This window comes from Ceratotherium simum, chromosome 7, assembly GCF_057802395.1.
Source record: "Ceratotherium simum simum isolate JZ-2026a chromosome 7, ASM5780239v1, whole genome shotgun sequence".
In the NCBI taxonomy this organism is placed as follows: domain Eukaryota; kingdom Metazoa; phylum Chordata; class Mammalia; order Perissodactyla; family Rhinocerotidae; genus Ceratotherium; species Ceratotherium simum.
In genome coordinates this window covers 56856586-56876406 of record NC_141906.1, presented here as the reverse complement: position 1 = coordinate 56876406, position 19821 = coordinate 56856586, and positions in this window count along the sequence as shown.

Genomic DNA, 19821 nt, shown 5'->3' with positions numbered 1-19821 from the left:
CATGTGTGAGGCCTAATTATTCACAATCTACTGCAATTAGATATAGATATTGATATAAATATTATAAATTCCAGGAAACTTTAAGGCCAGGTCACAAATTAATAAATTCAAGAGAATTCAAGGTCAATAAGAGAGTCATATCTACATTAATTTTATTGTTCTTTGGAACTCAAGAAGCTTCACTTCGATTTATGTTGCTAAAATTGTACCTATGGGCTTGATGACTATACAATGGCTGGAGTGAGTTAAATGAAGCCACCATGCATTTGGCAAGGCACAGTCATCAAGGCCCTTGTCCTGAATTGCCATTAGCACGCTCACTCTCAGAGCAAGTAAATGGGAGCACATGCTGCAGGCAAGGAATGGCTACAGACCAGGATTCCCACTCTAGATTCTCCTCCTCAAAGTGAAAGGGTAAGGAAGTTTAATGAAGGAGTCCACATGAAGACACATTTCTTCAAATGTAAAATGTGAATTTTGAATTCGATGACCACAAAGGCCTGTTTAGCTTTATATGTCTGTGTTTCTATGATTATCTCAAGTAAACTGTGGTGGATTATAATTAATCAATAGCCATCTGCGACACTAAATCCTCCTCTTCATTAGGGCTGGGTAAGTTGAGACAGGATCTTGTTTTAGGGGAGAAGGGAGATATGGAAGAATTTTAAAACTCCTCTATCCCCCTGCCGGGCATAATTTCTCAAACTTAACTTGCAAATTGAGATATAGGACCAGATTCTGCTTGGTATTAAATTAGGCCTATGGTACAAAATTGGCTAACTAGTATTCCTGGGGTTTGAATAAAGTAAGAGACCTACTTAATTGCCTAACTTGTTGATATTTAATAACCAAATTACTAGGAGGTGATTTTTCCTGGGAAGAATAGAAGCTAGTTCTATTTGCTATTACTTAATGAGTGCTGATACAGACCTACCACTGTTCTAACAATGTTTTACAGGAATTAACTCATTTAATCTTCAAAGCAACCTAGTGAGATGGACACTATTATTATTCTCATTTTATGTATGAGAATATTGTGGCCCAAAAAGTAACTTTCCCAAGATTACACAAGTGGAAGTGGGGAAGCCAGGCATCACCTACAGGTTCACTGCTTGAGTTTTCACTCCTAACTTCTGACAGATGATCTGATGTCCTTTCTCTGGCCCAGCATCTGGTGGAACGTGGAGTTCATTTCAGTGAATGCAGTTTTTTGCCTAGCTATTGCCTGTAGCATACAGCAGAAGACAAACTTGCCTGGAGGCTTTCTTCCAGAAACAGTAGCAATTTCTCATCCACAAAGAAGAGGCACTTATTTACTCCTGGCCATGGAGATGACAAAAAGTGCATCCTAGCTTCTGCCACTGACAGTAAAAGATAACCCAGTGGCCAAAGATGTGAGAAAAACAAGCTTGCACATCTGTAGTAATGGACATTTCACTGCCTTTAATTTGGAACTCTTCAAGCTGCATGTGTATTGTCCTCACTCTTCTGACTTTACTTCCCCCACCCTCCATGGAAGCTCAATAATCTATGCTCCTGGGGAAAAAAATCAAACTTTTACTGCAGGTGGAATAGCACACCCTAGACTTGCTCATCATCTTGCCAGAGGTGCTGAATCCTTAATGGCCCACTTGCAGACAAACATCTTGGGCACCATTTTATTTCTTATAGCCTTGAATCCATCCATCTCCTCCTCTTCCCAACTGATCTAAAATGCCTGCCATCTGAATTATATTTTAGGTTCAACAGTAAAGTTCTATTCTGTTAAAAAGACTACTTATGGAGAACCCAATCTGTGTGTCAAACACTGTCTAACTGCTAGGGACACAGAGATGACTAACTAAACATGACCCCTTGGTAAATTTATAGTACAGGGTCTTTTCTCCAGTCCACCACTGTTAACAGGCACTCATTATTTGGGGACAATGACAACAGTAACTACAACAACACAACAGTAACTGCTAAATATTTACTGAGTATTCTCTATGGGCTAGATATTATTATAAAAACTTTGCAAAGTTTATCTTAATCAGTATTCATAATGGCCTAATAAAGAAGTTATATTACCCTTATTTTATAAGTGAAGAAGCTTGGGAACACAAACATTGGGTAATTTAGCCAAGATCACACAGCTCAAATTCCTAACCACTAAGGGAAAAAATGGCAAGGATGGGGCAGGGGGAGATCTTTCTTGAGTCTTATAATAACCTAGAAACCAAGATGAAGTTCTTAAATAAGCTAGTTCTCTGGAAATTACAAGGGACTGGTGTTGAGGGATAGAGATACAGCATAACCTTGTTTTAGCTAAGTAAAAGAGTTCTTGAGCCTTGAGAATTATCACAGGAGGAAACTGCAGCACATAAGGAAAACTTGTCTGCAAGGGTTTGTGAAACAAGCACCCTCTCACGTTTTCTGGACAATTTGCGGTACATTAGGGGCAACTGACAAGGATATGTTTTCCTGCATACACTTAACATTTTAGCTTATTTGGAATGCCTTATATCATGATTGTTTTGTACTGGTAGACTTCTTAGGATTACTTTTAAAATTTAGGTAATAAAATAAATCACTTTTCACAGTAAACTGTCCTATGATAACCACTCTTTTATTTCACATTTTCCTCTGAGTGTTCTTGCTTTCTTCAGGATACTCTCATGTGGCTAATTTTGAGTTTGATGGTTGAGCCCACAGTTGTACCATCCAGCCTGCTCTTGCACACTGCAAATATCTTCAGAAAAAAAGTTAAGCTCTGCTAAGCAGTGTTGTTGTTTTGGGTGTTTCCCTTCTTATGCAGGAAATAGATGAATATGCATTTACCAGTTGTCATAGATGAATATGCATTTACCAGTTGTCAGGAATCACTTGTGGAATTTTGAGATAAACGGCACCACAGCTTTGACTTCCCTCCAGTGGCAGTCTGAACAACTGCCTAACCCATGTCTGTACTCTGCTGCTCACTCTGTGGTTTCCTAATGAACACTGAGGCCTCATTTTATGTGCTCTTCTTTGTACAACATACATATAAAATAGTTGTTTGTTCACTCTTCAAGCAAATTATTAGTTTTGAGTAGATGGAATTAAGAAAGCAACATGTCAATGATATGGAAATAGTCATGTAATTTATTGGTAAATCAATGAATCATGTTGACCTACTAAATCATTTTTTAGGATATTTTATTGACTTCTAGTAAAAGTGATTCCTATTCTTTCACTGTAATAAGTTAAAACCTGATATCTCTTAAGAAACTTTTTAAAAAATATGTACACATTTAACTACCATTTTAAATCACCTGTGACTCACAATTTCTCAAATTTCTCAGTATTCATTGAAAATGTGACCAATCAGAGCAAATTTGCTAGATGAAGCATTTTACTAGTTAAAAATGTTTTCTAAAATCCAGGGCAGATGTAATTTTAGGCTTGAAATCAGAATGATGCTGAAGACAGCATTCTTCCTCCTTGACCTTCTTCTGAAAACAGATTGCTTCAGGGGCTTTGAAGAAGAAAATGTGAAAGAAAAAGTGATGTGTCAATTTGAACAAGACAAGCAAGGATATTAAATGTAGCCTGATTTGAGTGATAAATCAATGTTGTACTCTTATCAAAATGCATCTTGCTTATTATAATTGTTAGTTTTCTTTTAGCCACTTCTGAAACCTACTTCTTATAATGTATGAAGTGAGAATGTTGAAATCTCCAAGTAGACCATTGAAAACACACATTTAAAATAAATAATTCTAAAATATTTGGATTAGAACTTAATATCCCATGGTAAATTATACTATTCCTTAGATCTTCACACAGCTTTCAGAAAAAGAAGGTCATGTAATAGGACTTGATTACGGCGATAGTTATTGGAAAAATATATAAAAAGCAGTGAGATCAAGAATTAATCAACCTCATATTTGCATATCTGTAGAAACGGATTGTGAATTTGCTAAATCACAGAGGTGAACTCAAATTGAGCCAGAGACAAACATTATGTCCTAAGAATAACATCATGATGCATAGGAGAACATCATTGGAAACTCTGTCAAGAATAAAATTTTAAAATTCTGTTATTTACAGTGTTTCCTGTGAACTAAGATTCAAAGGTATAGTGTCTCTAAATCCCCCTCCCTTCTTCTTCAAATATCAATCTTCAGGATTTGGGAACAATATCTTAGGCATTCTTGGCAATTTCCAAAATCATGTTATTCTTACAATACTCACAACATTCCTCACACCCTTTCTAACTATTATGGATATCTTTTAAAAAATTGTTCAATAAAAATGAATTTTTTTTTTCTTTTAGCAGTCAATGGTACAAGCTTTTATTCAATGGCCAAAGAATGGAGAAGTGGGAACTAAGTTCACAAATCAACTTCTCAGCTCATGGGGGCACGTAAGCAACTGTTATTAGGGGTCTAGGTAATGAAGAGGAGGAATACTCATCATATTCGGGAAACAGGGCAGGCTTTTTGGGGGAACAAGGGTGCCATCTCTTTTCTTTCCTTGTTTAGTCATATCTTGCTGTTGCCATGGCAATTGTAAACTGTCATGGCACTGGTGGGTGTGTTATGTAGCACGGTACTGTATTACAATGAGCATATAATGAGCTGCAGGGTCTATGTCAGGTCAAGTCAGACTCCATGTTGCCTTCACCTGGTTTTAACTGGTTTCGACTATATGTATCAGCCATCTTCTCCTTCCTCTCATTGTGGTTTCCTGTAAGCTAAAGAGAATCTATTAGGCTGGTTCTTAGCAGGGTTGTGGTTAATGTTTTACGGGGCCAGGGGCCGGGGTAACAAAAAGTGTAGACCAATATCTCTCATGAACACAGATGCAAAATCCTCAACAAGAAATTAGCGTATTTTTTGATTAGTGTATTCCACATGTCATTCCTAGAATTCTCTTTAATAGAGGGCATCCCCTCAACAGCCTGTGCTTCTTGTCTACCGTTGACCACCGCTGATCACTTATATATTGATCACAGTGACTAGAATGTGACCAATGAACTTAGGAGATGGCCACTGACCTAAAATGGTCTCAGGGTAGAACCAATGCTCTGAACAAGTGGCCGTGGTCAGAGGGACTCAGGGCTGAACAGCATATGCTGAAGGCTAGAGAGTGAGCAGTGGGACCACACCCCCTTCCTTTCCATCCCCACCCACACAGGACAGCCTCTTGGTTGAAATGCAGAAGGGTAGATATTGGAATGGGGAGATTGTCCCAGGTTACTTAATTTCTTCAAATAAACTTTGTCCTGAAACAGTTCTGGAGGATAGAATTCAAAATCGAAGTGTCAACAGGGTTGGCGCCTCCTGAGGGCTATGAGAGAAGGATTTGTTCCAGGCTCTCTCCTTGGCTTGTAGATGGCCATCTTCTCTCTATGTGTCTTCACACTGTCTTTCCTCTACTGCATGCATGTGTCCAAGTTTCCCCTTCTTGGGCACCGTGATATGGTCCATGACCGCCGTTCCCACCACTGGAAGTCTTCAGTGCTCAAAAATGAAATTTTAAGGTTAGTATATTTACAAGGAATTGTAGTACAGAGTGCATATTCAAACACTGGAAATCACTAGTGATCCTTAGTGGATAGTATTTGAATAATGTGACATTAGGATCACCTAGCAAGGTTAACAGCACTATATAGAATCACGTATTGAAGTTGTCATTTTAAGGACTTATTTTGTTTCCTAAATTTGTTATTTCTTGGACATTTTATTTGCAAGAATGACTCACAATTAGCCAAAGATAGGACCATAAATACATGCTTATAGTATGGAGACAGATACAAGTAACACTGACTAACGAGGTCATGATTGCCTCTCTCCTGCCTGCAAAATGACCCTAACCTGAGACTGCATATCAGCCTTTATTCCTTCAACCCAGTAATGTCTCTCTGTTGATTTTTAAGCTTTAATTCTTGTAGAATAATCACTTTCCTGATTTCTAACTAATCTTTTCTTGAGGTCCAAAATTCTTAAAAAATGTAAATTTCCTGAAAAATGTCAGGGAGGAAATTTACACGGAGACACTAAAAGTTAATATTTCTTTTAAAAAAGTATAACTATGATGTGTTAGAATTATGGGTTTTGCTACTATTTATTGTTTATTTGATATTACATCATCTTTTTAATAGTAAAGGAATATTTTTATTGAGATATTCTTAAAGATTACAAAAACTATCAGTAATACTATTTATTTAAATAGCAAATTATAAATATCAATATATAGTGTATGAAATGAAGTTCAAAGCAAAATTTAAGTGAATGATTACAGTGCTTCAAACATAGCTTGAGCTTTCTGACATTAAAGATCTAGCCAATCAATCCTTCCAGACCCTGTCCTCCTATATAATAAATCAACCTATCCTTTCAGAACTGGCTTCAATTAAAGTCCCTATTGAGAAGCTTCTATTTACTCCCTGCCCCAACCTGAGGTGATTTTTTACCCTGAATCCTAGATCCCTTTGGTACTTGTATCCTTAAACATTACTAAACCTTGTATTGTGCCCATCAAGATTTGACAAAATGGCAGAGACCTAAATTAATATCTGGCATGTTTGCAGCATTTACCACAATACCTAACATAGATTTAGAAATAGCTCAATAAGGATTAATTGATAGAGTTAGATCCCCTAATTGGCTATAGTTTTCTTTATAATTTGCATAGTTTTCTGTTAATGATTTTACATAATTTTGACAAAAATTTAGGGAAAAATATAGTCTCTAGTTATTAATTAGAAAGAATCTCATTTTAATTGGCTGCCCATCCTCTTTTTCATCCTTTTTCCTCTTCTAATATGGAAGTCATACCAATATTTTCTTGAATTTGCTCTTTTTCCTTAAAACCCTAAGAGGTGGAATGCCTCCACCTTTAAATTGATACTTCAGCAAGAGCCTCCATTCTTATAATTTTGTAAAAATTGCAAAGGACCTGGGTTCCCTTTATATTAAAGTAAAATACAAATTTTATGATATAGGGCCATTCAAAAATGACAACCATTTAGTTGTTTGTAAGCTCTGTCAGCTTTCAAGGAGTTGGCTCTCAGTGTATCTAAATGAGTTATATAGGCTTCAGTTTTATTATGTATGATTGACTGTGGGGCTTAATATTGAATAAAATAGCTGCCACAGCTGCTCAAAATAGGTATAAATCAAGAGTTTTCACTCTCAGTGGCATGTAGCAGTGCGAGAACCTAATTTACACTGCAAGGCAGTGTGTCCTTGTAGAGAAAGATTCGCCCCAGGTAAAAAGCAGGAAGCGACACAAATGGATCTATAACACAGCTCTAGCCATAAGCATTTCTCTCCCCTTTTTGGCATCAGGGCCCAGCAGGGTTTAAATAAGGGAGTTGTCAATTTATGTTCTCAAAACTAAAGTATTACTCCTTCTCAAACACATATTCATTTTAACAAGAAATCAGCCAAGGACAAAATGATCAGGGTTTTTTTAAAACAGCTTTATTGAAATATAATTTACATATATAAAATTCCCCCTTTGTAAGGGTACAACATAATTTTATAGGGAGAGCCGGAAGACCATTTTCGTGGAAAAGAAATCTTGAAGCAAAAACTCAATAGTGCTCCTCAAATAGCACCACTAAACAGCTGTCCACCCGACCTACTCACAGAAGCTTTTACTGCATCTTTTGCTCAGCTATACACCTTCACCTAGATTTTTAAGACTTTCCTGTAACTGAATAGCTACTATAATATTTACACTATTTACTTCACATTGTTGTTAGAATCAAATCATTGAATAAATATGGAGGTGATTTAAGAATAGTGCTATCCAAATTTATTATTATAGCAAATAATGCTTTTACATGTTTTCTCTAAGCAGTAAATAAATTAAAAACCTTTGAAAACACAGGAAATATAGCATCTCTTGTAAAACCTTCAGGACTAGGTGAAGAGGAAATGTGATGAGAATATGCTTCCAAGAATGAGACAGAGCTAAGCAAGACAAGTTTCAAAATAGAAGCTCAGATGTACAAAATCTCTATGAAACCATCTCAAAACACTGCTATGTTTTCCATCTGTGATCTCAGGCTACCCGTCTCTCCACCCAGACACCGGCATCTGTTTCATACTGAGCCAAATATTACAGTTTCCAGAGGTGCATTGTTAGAATGTTTGCTTCAAATAAAGCTATATTAAGGAACTATCACTAAGTCTGTGATTATTCGGGAAATATAGAAGTCTTTACTCTTCGCACATAGTGTTAGATTGCCTCCTTGATTCACTAAAATTAAATAGAAATTAAGAAAAACAGAACTATGATTCAAGAATCTGAACTTCTTCTCTGGCTACCATTTCCTAATCAGCATTATGGTAATAATTCAAAGGCCATGGTTCTCAAGCATTTTCAAACTTATAAATACCTTCAGACAAACCCATATGATTTAAAACACGCACTGTTAGTCCTCAAAACAAATGAAAAAAAAAATCATAGTGTTATTTCAACCGACACCAGGACTTTTTTATGAATCACTGTATACACTCCAGTAATATTTCAAAGAAGGAAGAACACAGGAAGGTTTGGGGGTAAAGACTGAACAACTAGGAGATTGAGGAAAATGATTTACTTAGTGCAAATGATTTTCATTTGCTGATAACATGGCAAACAGAGCTTAGAAATTCTGATGTCCCCATCATCTAGAAGTTTACTCCCACATACAAAGTGGGAGACAAATACACATGCATAAGCAAGCCTCACCTTCTTTGAGTGACCTGTGAGATGATGTGTCTTGGAAGCATGGTTGATTAATACTGATGTCATTGTAACTTTTGCAATATTTTGAGAAAGCTGATTTTTAATAAAAGAATTAAGTTGTGAAGAATAAAAAGTTTGTTTCTTTATCCTACATACGAACATGATTGATATAAATAAATATACAGAAAATTTTAATTCATGTACTAGTATAACTATTTAAACCTTGCTTGATACAGTTTCTTTAATAGTTTGAAAAAGAGCATTTTTGTGAGTGTGTGAGGAAGATTAGCCCTGAGCTAACATCTGTTGCCAATCCTCCTCTTTTAGCTAAGGAAGATTGGCCCTGGGCTAACATCCATGCCCATCTTCCTCTACCTTGTAAGTGGGTTGCCACCACAGTGTGGCTTGATGTGTGGTGCGCATGTCCACGCCCGGGCTCTGAACCTGTGAACTCCAGGCCACGGAAGCAGAGCACACAAACTTAGCCACTATGCTACCAGGTCAGCTTGAAAAATAGCATTTTTTTAATCGTGTTTGAAAATTTGGCAGATAAGGACAGAAAAGGTTGGAGAAAAAATGTAAAACTCATTCATAATGTCATCAATGAATTGTCAATTCATGGAAAATCACAATTAACTTTGAGGGTATAGGCATCCAGTTTCCTCATCATATATGTTCTGTGTGTGTATGCATCTATAACTGAGTTTAAATTTTGTAATGATTTTTTTCTCTTCATGACATTGAGGGGCCAGCTCGGTGGCATAGTGGTTAAGTTCACATACTCTGCTTCGGAGGCCTGGGGTTCTCGGGTTCAGATCCCGGGCACGGACCTACACACCATTTATCAAGCCATGCTGTGGCAGGCAGGCGTCCCACATATAAAATAGAGGAAGATGGGCACAAATGCTAGCTCAGGTCCAGTCTTTCTCAGCAAAAAGATGAGGATTGGCAACAGATGTTAGCTTAGGGCCAATATTCCTCACCAAACCCCCCTCCCCCTCAAAAAAAATTGACACTTTTTCTGTAATGTTAAATATTTTTCTAAAACATAAATTTGAATAGATTAACAGTATTAATTGTATGAATATTCCATAATACCATACTTAATGAATTCTCAATTATTGGATTTTATCTGATTTTAAATTTTTTATTTAATAAACAATGTTATAATGCATACAATTCTATATTAGTCTTTGACAATTTGCTGGTTATAATCTTAGAGTATAAATGATACAGAGTTATTTGATCAATGAAATCACCCTTTAAGACTTTTCATATATTTTCTTCAAGTTGATCTCCAAAAAGTTTTTACCACTTTACAGTTTCACTTGACAGTATAAAAGAAAGTCTATTTCTCTATATCTTTATTAACTTTGAACACTATCATTTCTTTATTCTTTGCTAATTTGCTAGGTAGGTAAAAAAATTTAAAAGGCATCTCATTGTTGTGCTAAATTATATTTCGGTAGCAGAATGGTTAAGAATATCGTGTATTGGAGATAGTTAGCCCTAGATATGTGACCCAGCTCTACCACTAAGTAACTCCGGGCAATTTACTTGCCCTTTTTATGTCTCCGTTTTACCACTTACAAAGCAGGTTTTACAATAATACTTACCTCCTACACCTGCTTTGTTCAAATGACATAACTTAACATGGTACCTGGCATGTATTAAGTATTTAATAAATGGCAGAAATTATTTTATTGTTACTGCTGCTCTAAAACTGATTTGCACTTCTCTTTAAATTCATTAAACATGCTTTTTTTTTTTTCCCCCCAAAGCCCCAGTAGACAGTTGTATGTCGTAGTTGCACATCCTTCTAGTTGCTGTATGTGGGATGCGGCCTCAGCATGGCCAGAGATGCGGTGCGTCGGTGCACGCCCGGGACCCGAAACCAGGCCGCCAGCAGCGAAGCACGCGCACCCAACCGCCAAGCAATGGGGCCGGCCCTAAACATGCTTATTTTTAATTTGTGAATTACATGTCTATTTTTAAGACATTTCAAAAAGAGAATTTTCTCTTTTATTGATTTGTAAAAGTTCTTTACTTTTAAGACATTAACATTTTTCAACACTATATTTGGTACAACCACATTATTCTTATTTGTCTTTATTCTTTTAATATGGCTTATGATATTTTCTGAACTTCAGAATTTTCCAATTCTTTTTAGCAAAACTGAGTGAATTTTCCCTTCTTGATTCTGCCTTTACTTATACACTTAGAAAGATTTTTGTTGCACTAAGCTAATTAATGGATATTAACATCAAACCAAGATACCTAATTAAAGGATTTTATGTGCTAAGAAATCTAGGCACCAGCAAGATGTCATGATGACTGAGAATCTACATAGTTGTCACTAGAATTTCTGAAAGAATTCCCAAAATATATCCAATTCTATAATCTGTGCATGAAAACAATCAAAGTATTAATCAAAACAGACACCCATGTCTACTGAATGGTAAAATTTGAGAACACTGCAATAGAAAATCCTAATAGGGATTAGGCCAAATGTCAAAAGATATGATGAAAGATTCATAAGTAGTGAGAAAACATGCACATTAAAATAAAGCTATATTTGAGTTTCATGCTTCTATGTTAAATTATCCAAAAAGATATGATCACCTTTAATCTCTATAATTTAAAAATGATTGCTATCCAGCATGTCTGTAAGCATTAGAATACCTAATACATCTTTGAACTGATATGTTTTATAGTTTAATGTTCTAGTTCCTTTCTCTAAGAACATGCAGTAAAAAGAGTTAATTTGTGATTTCTTTCTTTTTGATTAATTTTTACTTTGACAAACAGGCCTCTGAAGCAAAGAATTATTTATGGCACATTTTAGTTTTTTTCCTTTGTGTGTATTGGACACATAGAAATACGTTTCTTTCCAGTTACTGGTTATAGATTCAACAACTCTAGAGAGGCATTTCAGAAAATACTATAACAGAATTCAAGAGATTGCTGGGTCATTGACCATCATCATTTCTGAATTGTGTCCTAGCCCTTCAACCTAGACCTTCAAGCATTTGCATTTTAGTTTGGCCTCAAGACACCACATAGAAACTATTTTTTATATAGTCCTATATATACTATTTTGTACATAACTCAAATACAACCTTTTCTTTTATCTTTTTAATAAATATACTACAAAAATTTAAGAAGAAAATAAAGCATTTTCTTCTTTTATAAGAAGAAATGATTGAAATGATTATTTATTGAAATTATTTTTTATGATTATTTGGAGACATCTTATGTGAACACCATTCTGTGGATATTACTGCCCAAGTTTATAAAGGGTCAGATGAGAGCATATATTATTTGGAAAGAACTTAGCTCTATCTCTATTAATCACAAAGTCTTCTTAGATTACTGTCAGATAGTTAATAAGGTAATAACCTTTGTCCATATAGATCTAAGGTAATTAGAGAGCAGACAGCAATAAAATAATCATGGTAGCATTAAAGCATTAATAGATTTATCCAGAGAAAATTAACTATTTTGCAGCTAACAAAATGATAAAAGCCAGACATTTTTGCATGCTTACTATTTGTACTTTTCCAAGTGCTTTACATGTATTGAATCATTTAAACTTCACAACAATTCCATGAGGTTGGTACTAGTGTTATGTCCAATGTATATGTAAGAAAATTGAAGCACACAGGAGTTAAGTAGCAGGTCTGAGTTCACACAGGTAGTATGAAAGAGCCCAGATTTGAATTTAGGCAGAATGACTCCAAGATTCAAACTCTTAGCCATACACTATTCTGAATCTAAAAAGAGAAAGCCCTTCATATTATTCATTTGAACCAGATCTTCAAATTAAGGTGATAGAAAACATCTCCAAACTGGATCAGCACCACCTGTCTTAGGCTGCAGAGACAAAGTGAACATTAGATTCAAATATGCAACCTGGCAGATTCTTCTAGCACTCTTTAGATGTTCTGTATTTCAAAATGAAGGGGATAATTAAGGCAATTGTTGAGAAATAGAGTAAATAAGGGAATAAGATGAATGAACTAACTTCCAAAAGTCTCTCTCTATGTAAGTTTTGACTAAGGCTCTGCATTAAGGGAAACTCAAATTAAGATAGTCACTATGCCAAGGTAATTTTGTGTAACTTTTAAAATAAGCTTCAAATTTTATCATTACCATTTTTCCATTCCCATTTCCATTGAACTGTTTCAAAAATATGTAAATTTAAAATTTACAATATTATGTAATTACAAAAACTATGAATTTGTGATAAATATCTAATTTGACTCATACCACTATCTCTCATTCTCAAATCTAGATTAGACAATGCCAAATGACTTCTATTTTGGAAAAAAATACATCTGAGTATATTTTAAAAGTTTTTGATTGGCTCCTGATTCATTAAGGATAAATTCCATATCCATTCACACAATATAGCAAGAGTTTCAGCACACTATAAAGCTAAATATAAATGACTTCAACTTCTAGCCAACGTGGAGTAACAGGAATTGAATTTATCCTTCTGCCCAAAACAACCAAAAATAAAAACTACAGAACAAAAGATGAAACTACAATTTTCATGATATTGCATACTAGATAATGAATGACAGCTGTCTCTGAGAGATGAGAAACAAACTAGGTGAATCCTAGGACTTGCTTATCTTATTACCTGGAGAGAGATTCCAGGGTATAGTGCAATGAGGAAGAATCTGGGCAGAGTCTAGTGTTTACCCTGAGCTAAGGAGAAGGAGCTGGGGAGGAAAAGGCAGCTAGAATTTGAAAGAAGAGTACCAGAGAGGAGAGAGCTGCAGAAAGAGAGGAGAGAGGGAGGGAGGGAGACAGAGAGAGACTGAGAGAGAGAAAAGGAGAGATCTGGAGATGTGGAAAAAGTTCCCTCAAGTCTTCAACTAAGTACTGATCAGTGCATGCATGTGAGGTAACTACCACAGACCAAGGGAAAAATCTTCAAAATAATTAGAGGGAACAATAAGGGGAACACACACTGGGCCAGAAATATTGACTGTACCCAACAGCAAGAATGGAAACCCTCATAATTCATGACACATTGAGTATATGGGTACAGTATTAAGAAGGGGATTGCTCCATAAGTGGGGTAAAATTAACTTTAGACTAAAAGCTCCTCCTGCCTAAAAATTCTTAAAAACCAGACCAGAAGAATCAAATAATTTCCACATAAATTAACTGCTCATAAATATATGTAGAAGTACAAAAATATTCAGCACCCAGAAAGGTAAAATTATCAATATCTGGCATCCAATACAAAATTACCAGGCATGAAGGAAACAAGAAGATACAATACATAATAAGGATAAAATTAATCAACTGAAACTGGCCCTGACAAAAAGACAGATGATAGAATTAACAGATAAAGACATCACAATAGTTATTATAATTTATTCCATATGTTGAAGAAACTAAATTGAACATGATAAGCAGAGAGGTGGATCATATTGAAAAAGCCTAACTCTAGCTTCTAGAGTTGAAAGCAATATCTGAGACAAAAAATAAAATGAATGGGGTTAACAGTAGTTTAAACATTGCAGAAGCAAGAATTGGAGACATAGCAACAGAAACTATCCAAAACAAAACACAGAGAGAAAAAGAAAGACTGAGAAAAACGTTAACAGAAATTCAGTGAGCTATGGGACAATTTCAAGAAGCCTGATGAATGTGTAATTTGAGTGCCTGAAAACAAAGAAATACAGAGAGAAACAAAAAGTGTATTTGCAAAAAATAACGTCCAATTTTTTTCAAATTTGATAAAAATCATAAACATAGAGATCCAAGAATCGCAACCAACCTCCATCACAGGAAAATAAAGAAAACGACACCAGGACATATCATAATCAACTTACCTAAATCCAATGATGAGAAATTCTTAAAAACAGCCAGAGAAAAAGGCATAATACATTCAGTGGAAAAAAGAGAAAAACGATAGCTGACCTCTTGTCAGAAGATTATAAGACAGAGACAATAGAGGTATATCTTCAGTGTACTGAAATAAAAAATACCGTCAAACTAGAATTCTATACCAAGTAAAAGATTTTTCAAAAATACAGGTGAAATGATAGCTGCACATATAGAAGCTGAAATAATTCATCACCAGCAGACCAGCACAATAAGAAATGTTAAAGAAGGAGAAAATATGACACAAATGAATAAAGAACACCAGTAATAGTGACTACATTGGTAAATATAAAAGACATCTTTCTTACTTAAATTTTTTAAAGTTAATTGACTGTTTAAGGAAAAATAATAACACTATATTGTTAGATTTACAGCATATGTAGAAGTAAAATGTTTGACAACAATAACACAGAGGCTTTGTGTTATTACATAACATAAGAGAATAAATAGAAGTATCCCATTGTAAACATAAGGTTGTTATACTATATGTGAAATGGTATAATATCAATTGAAGGTAAACTATGATAAAGTAAAGATATATAGTATAAACATTAAATCAACAACTACAATAACACCACAAAGAGTTATAGCTAATAAAACAACAAAGGAGATATTAAAAAAATATACATATATAATATAATGAAATAATCCAAAAGAAGGTAAAAAAAGGAAAAAATAAACTAAAAAGCAGGACATATAGAAAAGAAACTGCAGATGGTCTATTTAAATGCAACCACATCAATAATCCTATTAAATATAAATGATCTAAATGCTCCAATGAAAAGACAAGGATTATGAATGTTTATCTGATATTGAAATGGGTAAGGCTTTTTTATGGGGAAAAAAAAGAATATTCTTACTCTTTCTGGGCAATTAAGTCTAAAAACAAAAATGACTTAATTCTAACTAAGCAAGGTATGTATCTGTGGTGGGAGTTGCTGAGCTTTGGCAATCTAGCAAGGCATGGCAGAGCCTGAGTAGAGTGCGAGTTTGTTCATGGGGTGTCAAACCCCAAGGTGAGGAGTGGAGTGCAGAAGGGTGGTTGAGTGCAGAATGTAAGAGCCCAAGTGGGGCCAATAAGTTTTCCATGCATTAGAGGCACATTGATGGCCCAGCATGGGGTGTCAGAGGCTAAGCATGGTGAAGAGGGCATAGTGGGTGGCTTAGTATATGGTGTTGAAATCCAGGTGGGGAGAGGAAGGCCAACTAAATGGGGACAGCTATGGCAGCTCCATGTAGAGTAACTGAGCCGGAGTATGGTGAAGATCATGTCTGTATAGCTACAGGACTAATTACTAACATCTGAACTGATCAATTAAGTAAATATATTGAGGCTAATGGGAGGCAGATTTCTCATTTTTGTATAAGAAAGCAATTATAGAAAGACAAAAAACTAGAATGAACCCTGTAGTGCTGATTGAATTGGCGATATAGTGAACATGTGGTTTTTAATGGATAAATGATATTGATAGACAAATATACCTACAAATATAGATATAGATACATCCTAGCTCTGTCATATGAGAGGACCTGGAAAAACTACACCTTGGTAGTAATGAGCAAATAGAGTTTTCAAATTTTTTTTTCTAAATGTCATTCCTAAAATGAACCAGGACTCTGGAGAAATGGCTGATTCCAGCCCTGGAGAAGAGAAAGCACACCAGATGAATCCCAAATATTTTCTTATGCTAGAGAGCAAGGTAGTGTTCAAAAAACCATAAAGGTACTTTAGAGAAGCCTGGCCAACACCTCTTAATGAAGTGATCGAAATTAACATTACCAGTAGAAGAAAAAATTGAAATCATATGCCATCTAATATACAATATAAGGATGAATATATAATGAACACATTAATACTTCTGTGATATTCCTGCCAAAGATGGATAATCTGATCTATTCATAAGGAACCATCAGGAAAATCAAAATTGAGGAACATTCTACAAAATAAATGCCTTCCAATCTTCAAAAGTATAAAAATCATGAGAGTCAAAGAAAAATTAAGGAAGTGTTCCAGATTGAAGCAGAATAAAAAGTCAACTAAATGCAACACGATTCTGGACCGGAATCTTCCAATGTAAATGGTATTGTTGGAACAATTGGTAAATATTATATGAAGTCTAAGAATTAGATGATATAATGTATCAATGTTCATTTCTGGATTTTGATAGTTGTACTGGGTACAATGTCCTTGTTTATAGGAAATACTTCAAAGTGTTCAGTTGTAATAAGGTGTCAGTTTAGCTCATTTAATAAGGTGTCAAACAGTTCAGCTCAAAAAAATTGTTTGCACTATGTGTTCAACAATTTTGTATTTCTTAAAATTTTTTAAAAAAAATAAAGCTTTAATGAAAAAAGATGTGCTAAGTTGTTCCATATGTATAAAACAAAACTTTCTTGAAATTATGAATAAAATTAAATACACAAAATTAAAATGGGAATCATTTGAGGCAAATAATAATGTATATCAGTACAAATTATGTAGGAAAATATAAACATAGGATTTAATATAAGCAAGGTAGGATTTAGTATAAGAAATTCGAGGGGTTGGAGAGTGAAAGCCAGGACTGGCAGTGTTTAGGAAATCAGGAAGCACAGGGAGTACCAGACACCACCCTTTATAATATCAGTTGCCTACAGAACCAAAAAGTGGGCAATTTGTAAAAGAATGTTCAGCAACCTTTGGTAACACTTCATGTCTGTAGTCTATTGGAGACCACATACCTATTACGCTACTGCAGAAGAAGGAATAATGTCTTTTCTTTCTGTTCCACCTTCCAAATCTTGTGTGAATGTTTCACGTTGCTGGAATCTAAACCAATAACATGCTGGCAGGCATTCTGGGGAATATAGTTCCCCGGCTCCCAATCCCTAATATATAGAGGAGCATACAGAAGGAGGAAAATGACACTTAGTTGGCAGTAGATAATCCAGCACATGATAATAGTATTAATATATAAAGATCTCATTTAGTTAATTAATTGAAATAAATAAAACTCCAGTTGAAATCTGATCACAAGATATAAAGAGAAAAAACTACTATAAAATTATAAATTATTGATAAATATGACAAAAATGTAGGATGCACTTTTTCATATTCATTAAGTAAAATTAAACTTGTGTCCAGCTTTTATAAGGAAGGATGCAGTGAGTTAGACAATCTCATATAAGGGATAGCAGTATCCACTACCGTTAAATTTAGGATAAGGGATTTGCAAAGTGTGTTCAGTGGTCTAAAATATGTATAATCTGGCTCAGCAATTGCATTTATTGGAATACAGCCTTTAAAAATCTCCAAGTAACAAAGATTTATATAATTGGATACCTCTTCCTTATCAAATAATTGTAATCAATATAAAAGTCTAATGATAGGAGAATTCTTACACAAAATATGATAAATCCATAGGATGGAGTATTATGTAACCATTAAAAATCATGATTTAAAAAAATACTTAGAAGAGAAAAATTCATAAAATACACTAGTTTTAAAAAGTATGGTAAAAAAAGGGTATCATTACAAAATATGCATATATAGAAGGAAAGACTGACAGACATTACCAATAGTGTATTTTATTTCTTCCTTATTCTTTTTAAGTATTTTCCAGATACTCTACAATGGATTTATTGCAAATAAATTCAGAAAAATACTATAAATATTTCTATATAAAATCAATTATCATAGCCCTTTTGAGAAACTAAGACAGAATAAAATGCAGGTCGGGCAGGGCAAGAGATTTAGAAGTTGAATTCATTGTCAGGTATGGAAAGGATAAAGTCCTGGGAGTGTACAGGTGAAAAGAAAAGAGGTTGCATATGAGACTGGAGACAGCAACTATATTATAGCCCCTTTCCTGTTATGACTCTTTTCTGGATATCCTAACTTGAAATCAGTGATAAAATATATGTGCTGATATACGGTTCGGTTTACTGTTGAATGTCAACTCTGTGACAATTTATGATCAACCCAATTGTAATTTATAAATACAATTAGTGTTTCATTGTTCTATAACTTTTTTCTAGTCACCTAAGAGCACAATTTATTCAATTTCAGTGACAAGGTCAAGGGCAATGAGCTAGGCCATTTATCTGATACATTAGCAGTTAAATACCCATACAGAGATCTTGAATGTCAAATATTAAGGAAAAAACTTAGATTCAGTATGGAGGATTTGGAGGCCTTCCTTTGGCTTGTACCAACATTCTTACTTGAGATTTGGGAATCAAAATTGTTTCATTAAGTACATAAACACACACACACATCTATGTCAAAAGAGATTCCATTATAAACAAGAGTAAATGTAAAATAACTAGTAACAGCTAAATAAAGGTCATGCATGTAAGTATCAGAATTAAGGGCTACATGTTTGTATGAGGCCTAATGCTGTAGTTTCCGGCAGTGTTCACCTGAACAGATATTGGTATTATTGACCACCATAATAAGGAAAGCCTTCCTTCTCTTAAACCCAGCTAGAACGATTGATCTGTGTCTATTCTTTGCCTCTGCTACTTGGCTCTGCACAGAGCTGGGTACACAGGTTTACAGTTAGTATTTTCAGAAGTCTCCTAGTGATATACATCACTTCTAACAATACCCCAGCTCCCTATCCTGGCCCCTCTCCATCTTGTTCTTCACATGTAAGGCTCATCCTTTCCTTCTGCTCTTTTGAACTTTCCAGACTTACAGTTTGTCTATTATGAATTTTCTTATCTGATTTTGCTCAGATAAAAAGCTTTTAGGGGTAGAAAAAGACGTTGCAATGGCCATATACTCTGCTATCTCAAACTAAATATTTCAGGCAGTAATTTTTTTTTAAGTTGTTTGGGACACAACTAATTGTGGTATAAATTAATCATAGAAACTCAGAATTGCAATTTTCCCAAAACAGAATGTGCCACTGAAATATATTATACTTATTGAGCCATCTATGCAACTGTTCTAAGCCCTAGATGTATAATAATAAATAAGACACAACTCATCCTCATGAAGTTTAAAGTCTAGTGAAATGAATTTATCAGTCAATAGGTTACTATACCTGAGTCTGTTAAGCCCTGGGATAGAGTGCTTTGGTAGTATATAGAAAGATTTCCTAGTGACTTCCATCACCTTAGGTGATTTTTAGATTTAGACCAGAAAGGACTGAGTATGAGTAATTCAAGAGAAGAGCTAAGAGATTTTTATCAGGCAGAGGGAAAATCATGTACAAAAATTCACGATAA